This window comes from Anabrus simplex, chromosome 13 (genome assembly GCF_040414725.1).
Source record: "Anabrus simplex isolate iqAnaSimp1 chromosome 13, ASM4041472v1, whole genome shotgun sequence".
Taxonomy (NCBI): domain Eukaryota; kingdom Metazoa; phylum Arthropoda; class Insecta; order Orthoptera; family Tettigoniidae; genus Anabrus; species Anabrus simplex.
This window is the reverse complement of record NC_090277.1, coordinates 35,760,944-35,775,387: the sequence shown is the minus strand read 5'-3', so window position 1 is coordinate 35,775,387 and position 14,444 is coordinate 35,760,944.

Genomic DNA, 14,444 nt, shown 5'->3' with positions numbered 1-14,444 from the left:
CACCGACACAGATAGGTCTTATGGCGACGATGGGATAGGAAAGGCCTAGGAGTTGGAAGGAAGCGGCCGTGGCCTTAATTAAGGTACAGATCCAGCATTTGCCTGGTGTGAAAATGGGAAACCACGGAAAACCATCTTCAGGGCTGCCGATAGTGGGATTCGAACCTACTATCTCCCGGATGCAAGCTCACAGCCGCGCGCCTCTACGCGCACGGCCAACTCGCCCGGTTATGCAGGTTTAAGTCAGCAGTTGAAGTAGAAGGTGTAGCAGAGGCAGTAGATGCATAATGCAGGTCAGAAGGGAATCTAAAGAACCTCTACACCACAGTAGAGACAATACTAGGTGCAGAACAACCCACCATCATGTAAAAAATATCCACACAAATTTAGCAGTATTCTATCCATGGACAAGGGGATTAAAGCAATGCGTCCAATGTGACGAAGCGAGCGCTCGCAGGAGAAACTAGAGTTTGATCACATGGCCCACTGCACATGTATGAACCAAAATGGCGGCTAAGCATACTCATCTTACAGAGCCTTACTCTTATCGAATGCGTTGCAGGTCCTCGGGGTTCGATTCGGATGGGTGTAAAAATGACAAAACCACGGAAGGCCTACTTAATAATCAGTTTCGCACATTTTATATTCTGTCAGAACAGGGATGGTCTTGTAAAAATATTCGTTAGAAGATGGTAAGTATCGTTTTACAAATAGGCTGTTGTGTTTGCCGGAATATTTTGAGATGTTTTAAAATTTCAAACGAATATCGACAGAAGATTCAGTCGCGGCATTTACTTGGTATTTACTATGGGCCAGCAAAAGGTGCTATTTACTGTCTTGCGTTAGAAAATGGTTAGTATTATCATGAAGGACAGCTAGCCTGAAAACTAGGCCCTCTAACGTAGTGTCGGGAAAGTTATCTTGCCGTACAAATAGGTTTTGCGTAGTTAGGACCCTCTAGTCATTCCACACTTGCGCGTGGTTAAGTTTTGTCAAAATAACAGATCGTACCCCTTTTCTAAAATTCCGCGCCTGCACGTGGCTAAGTCGCGTCAAGATTATAGCAGTGATGTTAGGGTTGCTCAAATCCGCGCCAAACAATTGCACGTGGTTAGGACCAATCAGGATAGCAGCTGTCATCTTGTCAGCTGTTTAAATTCCATGACCGACGTGGTTAAGATAGCAGCAGTGATGTTAGGCCCTGTCAAGATGGCAGCAGTGAGGTTCTCCACGTCCACTTGTTCAAAATCAGCGTCAAGCAAGTGTACGTGGTTAGAACCTGTCAAGATAGCAGCTGTCAATGACAACTGTTTAAACTCCGCGCCCTCCACGTCGCAAGGATGGAAGCAGTGAGGTTAGGCCATGTTTAGATGGCAGCAGTGAGATTAGCGACGTTAACTTGCTCAAAATCCACGCCAAAGAAGTGCACGTGGTTAAGACCTGTCAATATGACAGCTGTCATCTTAACAGCCGTTAAAAGCACGTGGATTTAAAATTCCGCGCCCCACGTGATTAAGATGGCAGACGTGAGGTTATGCCCTATTAGGATGGTAGCACTGAGGTTATCAACGTTCACTTGTTCACCAAGTGCGCGTAGTTAGGACCTGTCAAGATGGCAGCTGTCAAAACACGTGGATTTTAAATGCCGCGCCCCCTACGTGGTTAAGGTGGCAGCAGTAGGTTTGGCCCTATCAAGATAGCAGCAGTGAGGTTAGCGATGTTCTCTTCTCCGAAGAAGTGAGGTTAGGGTACGTCAAGAGGACAGCTGTCATGTTGACAGCTGTCAAAGGCACGTGGCCTTGTTTGTAAATAATATGATGTCACGGTCATGTGGTCATGATGTCATGGGGCCAATGACCTTTACCTGGTTCAATGACCCCGGGTGCTGACTCAGCAGAAAAATACTGAAGCCATTGATTTAGAACCGAACTAGCGCATACTACTTTTATCCATAGCATTTAGATACATAGCAAAACTTACCACATTACGTTTGTCTTATGTTAAGCTTGAGATTAAAAGTCGTTTTTCAATTTGAGTTATAAAATTCTTCAAGTGCTCTTGTCAGGAAGGGGGAGTGGTCAAAACATAAAAAGTCTTATTTTTCTATTTAAATGTTCGGTGTGTGGATAATAAATAATTTGACTCAAACGTTTTAACATTTTAATTTCAAGATATATATATATATATATTATAATTTCGTATTAAATTTAATTCATACCTTACCCTACAATTGTCAATAAAAATTCAGTGAGAGAATAATGGTTCCTACTTGTCAGTGTTTAAATGTTAAAGTACGGATTATCTTGAAAAAATGTTTTGTGTTGCTATTATGTGGCAAATACGACTCCATCTAAAGAGTTATTCAATAAAAGAAAACATAAGGGTAATAAATATCAGAAAATAGAAACACAAAAGAAATATGAAAGTGCTAATGCAAGGGCGGTTGTAAGTCTTTTGTGGTCACAATAACCAACAAAGTGTTAAGGAACTTAAGACAACATACCGTAGACCGTTAGGTTCTCTACGAGATTTGTTCTCCCTAAGTACCGGAAACGCAAAGAAGAGCATGCGACCTTAAACATGTTTCTTAGGAAATCACAAGCTTACTTGGTGCATACCGCAGGGCACACCTATCTTGCATTCTAATTAGGTCCGTTAGAGGACTATCACTGGTAGCTGATGATAGTTCCTATAGCAGGTTTCACACTGTATATGCTTCTCTCCCACTCATACAGCTATTGCCACGGAGACAAATTCCATGGCAACGAGTAATTCGAAAAAAATATAGAATTTCAAAGTTCGATCCTAGCTCAGTTCGGTGGTATTTGAATTTGCTCAAACACGTCAGCTTCTCGTTGGTAGAAATACTGGCACGTAAAAGAAGTCCTGCTGGACTAAATCCCGCCAACTCAGCGTCTCTGGAAACCGCAAAATTAGTTCGTTGGTCGTAAAGCAAACATCATTATGTATTAACAATAATAATATTATAACATTTATAATAATAATAATAATAATAATATGGCCTCAGCTACCGTGCGCAGACATTTTAATTTGACGCTATCTAGCTATCTGCTCGTCAATTTCGATGCTTCATTTTAGTCTAGGCCAAATAGATGGTAGAGTAAGCCGAATCTCTCTTGGGCATCTTCGGTTGAATTTTAACTTACTTCTTCGGGTAAAATAAAAAATATCACCAGAAATCTTTTAAATGCCTACATGCTAAGAGATGGACTTTCTTCCTGCCTTAAGAAATCCGACTACTTCTACCAGGTTTGAACACGCTATCCTGGGATCAGGAGGCCAGCACTCGACCAGTGATCCATAAAGGCAACTAACAATGATATTAACAGGACGTACTAAATATTAAGAGGCTTACATTCCAGGGGCTCATCATGCTTCAATAAAACTGCATTTGATAGTGGAATACAGGTAATTTGTCCGACATTTTCTTACTGAATGTTGCCTGAGGGAATTCAAAATCAGGAATGTGCCTTTCCATGTGCGTAGAGACCGAAGGGTTTATTACGCCTGTATTTAAATTAATGTCATTTGTATGCATTATCGATCTCAAATCCGTTGTATCATTGAAACCAACCCTCCTTCGCAAGTGACTAAGGAGAAGTTCAATGTCATGAGGTCATCACTATTCAAGCCCACTTAAGATGTAGAGAAAATCAACCCAAAGAAATACTCTATACACTACACAGTCGAGTCTGTCATTATACCAAGTGTTCGTTGCTGATTCTATTCACTTTTAGCCTGCTTTCTGATTAATTTCCATATGTGATAGAACACATTCCGTTAACCATTCCAGACTTTCGTCGTCTGATACAGTGAAAATACCTTCACGGTCTGAAATATTCTCTGGGGCAAGAACGTGTAACGTTCTGAAAGCAACTTTAGCATTATTCGAAAACAAAATTTTCGCTCCCTGTACGTTCATTTTCTCAAGATTTGGCGGTAAAGTGACCTTCCGGGCCATTCAAGCGAATTTCACTGTAGGGGCACTCCCTTTCTGGAGTCCATACAACTATCTTATGAAGCTGCTAAAATCTGTTTCTTATCGTGATAGAAACCTCTCTGGAGGAAATGTGAGCGTATTTTCTTCAGTAAGTGGCTGGAGTCGGAACTCAGATATAGGAGTCTAGTTTCTTCAACAGGATGTAATATTTCGAACATCACTTTCCTACCGCACAGATCATTCGTCATGTTGGAGTAATTGAAAACATACGAGCGAATATTTTAGCATTTGAAAACTTGTCGTCTGAAGTTCGGAAATTACTTTCCGTGTCAGTAGTGGTTTTTCACGGGTTCTGTAGCCATCGCCATCGCATGGGAGAAGACTTTCTATGTTGGGTGACGTCAGAGCGCGGGCGATTTGAAATGCGCCCTGCTGACAGAATGCATTCTTAACCTAATGTTTATGCTGGCTTTAACTTACAGGCCCGGGTTCGACCGCAGGCTTAACCTACAAGGGCACTAACTTTACAGACCCAAGACCGATACCAAAGTTTGCGAACTAACCTTATAACCTTAAAGTACTAGAGAAGTTGGCGGTTATATAGTCTTACTACGTGACATGGTACAGGAGTACCTCAGGCCTCGGAGTGGAACAACTAATTTTGAAGACGATGGCGAATACACGCTCTTTTTATGGGACTAGGGAAGTGGAGTAAGAGCTAATATGTGAGCATTGCTTATACAGTATACGAATAACTTTGGAGAGCTACCTCAGTGCATCAGAGCTAAGCCACTATATTTTGAACAAGATGGCGGCTGTTCATTCTTCATTTTTGCTATTTGCTTTACGTCGCACCGACACAGATAGGTCTTACGGCGACGATGAAAGGCCTAGGAATTGGAAGGAATCGTCCGTTGCCTTAATTAAGGTACAGCCCCGTCATTTGCCTGGTGTGAAAATGTGAAGCCACGGAAAACCATCTTCGGGGCTGCCTACAGTGGGGCTCGAACCCACTATCTCCCGATTACTGGATACTAGCCGCACTTAAGCGACTGCAGCTATCGAGCTCGGTACATTCTTCTGATGGGAGTAGGGAGGTAATGCAAGGACTAATACATATGCATTGCTTATATGGGCGTAACATTGGAGAACAACCTCAGGGACTCGGATCTGAGTGACCGCGCCGTAAACTCGTTTTGATTTTAACCATTTGAGCTTATAGATTTGGACCCAAGAAACTTCTTATTGCCTAACGTAATGTTTACATCACTAAGAGATTAAAACATTACGTTCAGAACCAACAAACAGGTCGCGCTACAACTGAAGTGATAGGCTTCAAATATTTGAGTTAATACTGTATATGCGACCAGCACATTTGGATATAAAATTTAATTTTAACACCCAATCCTTTTCGTAGTTAGATAGCGGTCTACCTAGGGGGTAAGTCTCCAGCCCAAAAGGCGGATTAAAGAATGACACACTGAGGTCCTTTTGAAACATGGCAGGATACCAAGTCTATACAGACTTGGGCTGAATATCTCAGGCGGAACAGAGTTAGCCATTTAAAAACTGCGCTGTCATCAGCTTTAAAGGCTTATGTTGAATTTATAACAGCATTTCAAGTCTTTAATTAAAGTGCAAAAGGCCACTAAAAGGCTAAATGTCACAAAGGAACCCAAGGGCATTAAATGTTATTTTATACAGTTAGTTGAAATGGTAATTTATTGGGGGGAAGCCTACAATTGTATTCTCGTATACTAGCACTTATATTCATGATGAATTTTGGGTTTATGCCGTGTAATTAACTACATACACACTCTCAACGCGTTTCAAAAGGAATCTTGCCTTTCTTCATCAGGATAAAACAGAGACATGAAACATGACGCATCAAAGGCTGCTAGAAGAAAGTAACAAGGAATTTAAAATGGTGCTCTAACATGTAAAAGGGACGCCATTTTAGCCTCATGCTATACACAATGGATGGCAACAGTAAAGCATCATTGACTAATGCCATGATTCACTGAGGTTGTAGCCTGTATCGTGGCTGAAATTAACATGGTGTTTACGTATTTCTATCGCCTTCCTGATGATTTTAGGGCGATATTGTTTTAAACGGTCAGGAACATCCACGCTTTGGAAAGTGACATCATGACCACGTGTTAAGGCAAGATCAGCAACACTGATTTATCAGGTTGGTTGAGTCTGATACACCTGGTATATTCTTTGATGCAAGTACATATTGTTCTCCAGGTCTGCCCAATAAAAACCTTGCCGCAAGTACAGGGAACACTGTACACACCAGGTCATTGCAAATTATACAAACTGTCCTTAGTGTTCCAAAAACTGTTCGTACATGCTACATATGTAAGATTTCAGCAATAAGATCCGTCATATTATGTATGTAAGGTAGGTAAGCAGTTCCTTTTACATCTTTTTTTCTCAACGGACGTCCGATTATGCGTCGATTTCAGAACCGTAGAGATCAAAGATTTGCTGTAACCCTTGCTCCCAAGCTGTCGATTTCATCTTGTAGAGCTGACACTTCACAAAACCTTCTGGCCATGGTACGTAGAATTGTAAGAATACCATGTATCTGGACAGGGCGATGGGAAATATCTGCGTGGAGATATCTATTGGTGTGTTTAGGCGCACGATAGACACTGTGTCCTAAAGATCCTTCCTCTTTCTTGATGACGAGAACATCTATAATGTTTGCCGTCGGATTCCATTTCCATGGCGAAACAAATGGAAAGGTGCTGGCGATTAAGGTGATCCAGGAAATGACCAAGATTTTATTCACCTTCCGTGCAAGCGACGAATGTATCATCCACCTATCGCAACAAAATCTTCGATTTGCAAGATGCCGACGATAAAGCTTTCTCTTTGAAGTTTTCCATGAAGAAATTAGCCACAACAGGAGAGGTAGGACTTCTCATGGCCACACCATCTGTCTCTTCATAATATTTCCCATTCCATAGAAAGTGGGAGGAGGTCATGCAATGATAGAAAAGCCTTGTGATGTCTTCAGTGAAATTGTCATTAATGAGAGACATAAACCATCAATAGTTACTTTCGTAAACTGAGACACCGCGTCGAGCCTCATTAAAATATCACCTGGATGAAGTGATATAGACTAGCTTTTAACTTCTCAATGAAGTGTATGGAATCCTTAATGTAGGAAGAGGTGTCACCAAGGAGTGGTAGAAATAGACGAGCTGAACATATAGAACAGGCATATGTCGGGGAATCAATCGTACTAACAACAGGTCTAAGGGAACAGGGAACTGTAAATCAAGTAGGGATGACATAAAACTGTTAGTGCTCAGCTGTAGAAGTATTGTAAAGAAAGGAATAGAATTAAGTAATTTCATAGATATATACTTACCAGATATTGTAATAGGAGTTGAATCATGGCTGAAGAATTTTCTCACGGAACTGGAGGGTGTATCGTAGAGATAGGATAGGAATGGTAGGAGGGGGAGTATTCATTCTAGTGAAAGAAGAATTTGTAAGCTACAAAAAAGTTAAAGATGACAAACACGAAATTCTAGGAGTAAGTCTCATCTCTAGGGATAATAGACAACTTGATGTCTTTGGAGTGTACAGACCAGGAAAGGGTAGCACAGATGCTGATTCAGAATTATTTGATAAGATAATCAGCTTTGTGGGAAACGATAAGGAAAGGAACATGATTGTAGTGGGTGATCTCAATTTACCAAATGTCAATTGGGAAGGTAATGCGAACGACAGGAAGCATGACCATCAAATGGCAAATAAGTTGATATGGGAAGGGCACCGGATTCAGAAAGTGATGGAAACAACTAGAGGGAAGAATATTCTGGATGTGGTGCTGGTAAAACCAGATGAGCTCTATAGAGAAACCGAAGTAATAGATGGTATTAGTGATCACGAAGCTGTTTTTGTGGTAAGGAAAGGAAGGGATTAAAATTAAGACTGTAAGGCAGTACCATATGGCTGATAAAACAGGCTTGAGAGAGTTTTTAATAAGTAACTATGATCGGTGGTAAACGGTAAATAAAAATGTAAACAGACTCTGGGATGGGTTTAAAGCAATTGTTGAGGAATGTGAAAACAGGTTTGTACCTTTAAAGGTGGTAAGGAATGGTAAAGATCCACTATATAATAACAGGGAAGTAAAGAGACTAAGGTTCGTCGCCATAAGACCTATCTGTGTCGGTGCGACGTAAAGCCCCTAGCAAAAAAAAAAAAAAAAAAAAGAGACTAAGAAAGAGGTGCAGGTTGGAAAGAAGTAGAGTTCGAAATGGCAGTGGAAATAAGGAGAAATTGAAAGGAACTTAAAACTAAGAAATTGTATCTAGCAAAGAAGTCAGCTAAGGATAACATTATGGCAAGCATAATTGGTGGCCATACTAATTTTAGTGAAAAATGGAAATTATGTATAGGTACTTTAAGGCAGAAACAGTTTCCAAGAAGGACATTCCAGGATTCATTAATGAACAAGGGGAGTGTTCTTGCGAGGTTGTTCAAAAGGCAGAAGTATTCAGCCAGCAGTATGTAAAGATGTTGGTTACAAGGATAATGTCCAGATAGAGGAGGTGATTAATACTAAAGAAGTATTAAAATTTACATATGACAGCAATGACATTTACAGTAAGATACAAAAGTTGAAAACTAGAAAAGCAGCTGGAATTTATAAGGTTTCAGGGGATATACTAAAGACAATGGGTTGAAATAAGAATACTGTAGAGGGTGAGAATACAGTGAAAGTTCTTGTTTCAGAGGGTTACCGGCATCAATGGTCTGGGATAGAGTGCTATTGTTAGAGCTACAGTTACTGTCCGAGGGTGGTCCTGTACTTAGCTGGCTGACGGACATGCTTAAACTAAGACAGAAATCTTACCTGGACATCCTGATGAAGTGGACCGCTGACTGGCTAACACACACACTCATATACACAGCACACGTAATAACAACAGTAATATTGAAAAGTCACATCACAATGGTTTCTCACTCTGACAATCCACCTAGTCGCCTCATGTGTGAACTGCAGCTTCTTTCCATCGTCTAGATGAACAATAATGCGCCCATCCAGGCTCGAAACCAGGCGCATACCCCAGAAGTCCCGTGCTATATTAGTAGTTCCTTCCGTGTGAATGTCAAGGATTCCGTGCGGCTTTGTACCTTTCAGAACTCACTTTGTACGCCAAATGCGGTCTCGTTCATGGTACCTTAGGGATTTAATTATAATAGGTTTATTCCCTGCAGAAACCACCTCAACCACCGCCCTCCGTCCTCTTCAAACGGCCCAGTGTGTGGCACCGATTAATGCTGTCAATAGACAATTGAATATTCAGCTTACTTTTCAATGTTTTTAACACTACAGCATAGGTATCCTCGCCGGGAGTTTCACATACGCCATGAAGGCGGAGGCAGTTCATTCTGCTGTACTATTCTGCCTCCTCAAGCTGAATTTCCTGCCGGAAGCTAGCCTGCCTTTCTTCATGTCACTTAATTCCGCATATATAATTTTTCGGATGTCCTGGATGTCTGATGCAAGGCCGGTTATAGTGTCGCTGGGGTTGGAAGCACTTGACGTGCCAAGCTTGCTCCAAGCGAACTTGAAATTCGGACATCCGTTTTTCAAAATTCATCAGGCGTTCGTTCAGGGCCTTCAGCGTCACAGCACTTCACTACCATTCAACATGACAGTAATACGATACACTGGCACGCCTTTGTAATATAATATGATGGTTCACTTGCTGATATGGCAGGTGAATTGTGGAGATCGTTTACTCGTGCTGTGTAGGGCGCGCCATTTTCACATTGCACTGCACTGTGCTTCACCTACTAGCTGACTGTCGATACCGGCAGTGTGCTGCCAAGTGCTAGACTGTTCTCTGTTCTATCATATCCTCTTTGTTTTGCAAGTTCTGTTGCACCGGCCACTGGCTTTCATTACATGGGAATCACTTAATGTGTTCTGTTTTGAGCTGTTGTTAAGAGAGTTTTCATTGAAGCCTTGTAATATACACCGTTCAAAAGACGGCAAAGTTTGCATAATGTCACAGTGGTGTCCTGTTTGGGACTTTTTACTAGGATACAGCCGAACAGAGGGAAATGTAATTTATGTTCTATTTTGTCTGCAAAGGCATCTTCAACCGGAATAAGGATAGGACATTTCAAATGTAAACATCCCAGAACAGGCATTTATCAATGGCTCAGAAGATGATAAGGGCAAAAGTGTATGTGTGTCAGGTGTAATACAGAATGAATGAAAACATTCTTATCCTAAAAACATTTAAACATGATTGTTTTAGATGCGTATTTCTGATTTCCGACTGGTGTTACGCGACCCGTGAAGTTTTATTCTGGATCTAATATCTCACAATACAGGCCGATACATTTAATTCATGAAAATATCCTTGGAATACTTACTTTAAAACTCCTGTACTCTCCGTTGTAACCATGATATATGCATATTATCTTGAATGAAAATTTTAACCGAAAGGCGGCGTTTAAACGTGATAATATGGTACGAATATCAATATTTTGACTGTTCCTTCAAGTTCCGTGCAACCTTTGGCAGGCCGTAACTGCCCACACCATGCCTGGTTCAGGCACTGTCTCGGTGATGGAGAGCATGCTAGTGTTGCTTCATAAATTTCTCTCTACAGTGCAGTTACGGTTCCGTGTTAAGTGTGCCGGCACACTGTATCGAAACAATCCACCTCTAGCTCCTAATGTTTTGGAAGAGCTGACTGTTCTCGTCTGCCCAACCTTAATATGACTTATGTCTACTGACAATAAGTACTCCAATATCAAATTAGAAAAGCCATGAGCCCAGTTATCGTCCACGGCAGGTTCTGGGAAGAAAACTGAATTAAAGTAGACGACGATAAAGGCAAAGGAACGTTACACAATTAAGTCTACAATCTCAAATATAAGGAGTTTATAAACATGAGGAGTCTATACAAGACAGGAGCTCAAGTAGTATAGTCAAAGATATCCAGAAATAAAAATTACATCTGGTAGCAATGCAAGAAATCCGGTGAGAGATTTCGGGTAACAATGATGTTCAGAAACCGAACATCTTTTATGCGACCTGTGAACATCTGCACACATTAGGTACTGGTTTTACCGTGAGCAAGATCTTGGAAACCAAGGTTTCGGAGTTTGTCTGTGTCAACCCGAGAATCTGTCTAAATGGTGAACACGAAGCACAGTAAAGTGACTTTATATAACTGCCGTGCTCCCACGGAAGCCTGCCTGCTTTGAAACAAAAATGATTCCTACGCACAGCAACAAGCGTTGGTAGACGCCATCCCAAACAAATAAATAAGAATGTTATTGTATTTATATAATACTAATAACTTTCATGCTTTTCAGAGGCACTGAGGTGCCAGAATTCAGTTCCGTAGCAAATCTGTTAAGTGCCAGTAAATCAACTGACACGAGGCTGAAGTATTTGAGTGCCACCCTATTTCATCGGACTGAGCCAGGATTGAACCTGCCCAAATTGAAACTGCAGGATCTTAATCGGTGATACAAATGCTAAATTGGGGAAACACTGGGTATTCGGAGACATGACAGGAAGACACAGACTTTGTGAACTAAGCAATGATAATGGTGGTGAGGTTCATTAGCTTTCTCACTTCAGCAGGGGGATGGGTATCACCTAACGGGAGGTCAAGAAATCAGACTGATCCATCGCCACAGATATAACAGCCAAGACTTAGATGTCTGATGTTAAGAAGGCAAGAATAGCACAGTGTAGAAGTGAAATTTCTGGTCACAGGATGCCTCAAAATACAGGATAAAGGAAGGACCAATGCTACCTAAAAAGTCAGCTTTGTGAGATTTCCTGTTGATATGCTCAAATGCAAAGCAATAAAGACTGAATATTAGCTGCAATTTAACAACCACTTCAAAGCACTTTGAGGACTGGATCTGACTGGTTCAAGATCCTGAAGAAATAAGGGGGGGGGGGGGCGATATCCAGAGTGCAGTAGTAGGGATGAAGGAGGCAGAGAAAGTTCGCGCCAGATAGCGCTCGTGTACTACTGGGTAAGCGCAAGGCGATCGTCTTATGTTTCTCCCAGTCAGCTGCGAGTAATGTATCGAATGTGACCGACTTTTTTGAGCTAAAGCCGATTGTATCTTCTCCATTGTACTCAGACTATATTAATAACTTGTATGGGTATATCCCCTGGTATATTACGGACGATCTTCAGCGTTTAAGCCTTAAACAGCTACAATATGAGCTACGGACCAGAAACGCTAAAACTAGCGGGAGGAAGGAAGAATTAGTACAGCGGTAGTTGGAAAATTCTAACACGCCTTATTATAGAAATAATGAATAGGAGTCAGCATGCCTTTTCCTAAAAATTACACTTACTTGAGTATTGTACATTGATAAATATATAAATGTACCTCCACAAGACTTAAATCATAAATAAATATTTAAACACACACTTGCTCCCCTTGCTTATACACTTCGATTCATGTAATTTTTAAGGTTGATGGCTTACATGAAACTGCAGATACAGCCTCTGTCCACCACCAAAGACATGTGAATATTTTTGAGTTTACCAGTGCTGGTTTCTTTGAATATTTGACCATCAGCCATAAGGTGAAGATCACTATCACATTTTTGCATCTGATGGATTATTTCACATTTAGAAAATCGGACATAGATGGAACACCTGTTTCCAACTACAAATCATTGTGTTATGCTGGATAAAGACTTTTCAGTGAAAAGCTTGTTTTGTTTATAAAAGGTTAATTTCAATCGGGTGAAATTCTGAAATGCAGTGCTGTGAAATCCGTGTACACAAAACATAAGACCTATGATCTGAAGCTTATTTTAGGATTACCTCCTGATATTATAGGAGGGGAATGTGAACGTTTTGGTGGAGCATGTCCCAAGGCATGTTGTAAGCATATTGCTGCTGTAAGCTACACACTAGAGCACTTCCCAAGACTGGTATTATTTAGTGTTCAGAAACATGCAGCCAAAATTTATAAACTTTTCTGCATCCCCCTACCAAATGTTTGAGGCCAGTTAGCCCTATGAAAGTGGAATGTTTGCCCTTGGAACAAGTTTTGCTATGTATAATCTCAGTTGCACCAGTTATAACTCTAGTCGAGGGTATTTCTGTCTAAAAGCAAGGGGGCTGTTTTCAAGGACATTTTCTCTATCAGGCCAAATGTTCAACTCTTTAAATTGGAAGTACATGAAATTAATCCAAACATTAAATATTCTCCCAACAGTAGTTTTATGGATTCCGAGTTTGAGGCCTAGTTCTTTGTCAGATTTGTTGTCCTTAGTCAAGAAGAAACACAGTCTGGTTTCGAGAGGGAATACCTGTAAATTGTATCTGTTTTCTCCCAGAATAGCAAACACCAAATTACAATGTTGGACGTCTACAAACCCTGTATAAAGCAGTATGGCATCACGATTACGCATTGTTTGCTCAACAACCAAATTACCAGCAGTATTTTTGAGTGCTGATGTCTTTGAAAATGGGAGTCACAAATGTAACATTCACTTCTTAGGGTATATTCATGATATCTTTCCGTACTTCAAGGGAGGTTATTTTTTTTGCTAGTTGTTTTACGTCGCACCGACACAGATAGGACTTACGGCAATGATGGGACAGGAAAGGGCTAGGAGTGGGAAGGAAACGGCCGTGGGAAACCACGGAAAACCATTTTCAGGGCTGCCGACAGTGGGGTTCGAACCTACTATCTCCCGAATACTGGATACTGGCCGCACTTAAGCGACTGCAGCTATCGAGCTCAGTGGAGGTTATTTCTGCATAATCCGATACTGTAGGCTTATCGTGGTAATCAGGCAAATTTCTGGTGTATGGCCTCTTTATTGTTTTTTGTTGTATTCGTGGTCGACGAAAAAAAAGCGATGGAACAGCGCCCTGTTTTAATCTTGCTCTCTCACGTTTAAATACAAACGCATGAATTCGGTCGTTTTTATCAAAATGCCTAATCAGTTTATGGATAGAAAATAGAAATTATCTCTCTTTGTAAATCGCACTTAGCCAATGAACTTTTCGTGAAATCACTGGGTTGAAAATAATGGGAACACCCTTTCATATTTTCGGTCTGATTCTTCTCACCAAAATTTTTCCTTCTAATAGCTTGTAACCATTTCTTCCTCATTTCTTTATTTTGTGAAAACTGGTGAAACGAAAATGGGCTTCCCTGATATTTTCAAAGAGGAACACTGCAACAGCTCGACATAGTTACGAAAATAACAATTTAAGCAATTTTAATTCGTGGATATTTAGCGGCATGAGTACACAGGAGACAAATGATGAGCGGATTGCGCTTACCCAGTAAAACAGCAGTGCACTCTATCGGTGCTAGTTCTATACACCCCTATTGAAACAGCAAAGGAAATAATCTAGCCAGACGTTATAGGCAAGATCTGGTTTTTGAAGAAATGTGCGAAAGACATGGAATGGACAGAGGAAGCCACGAACTG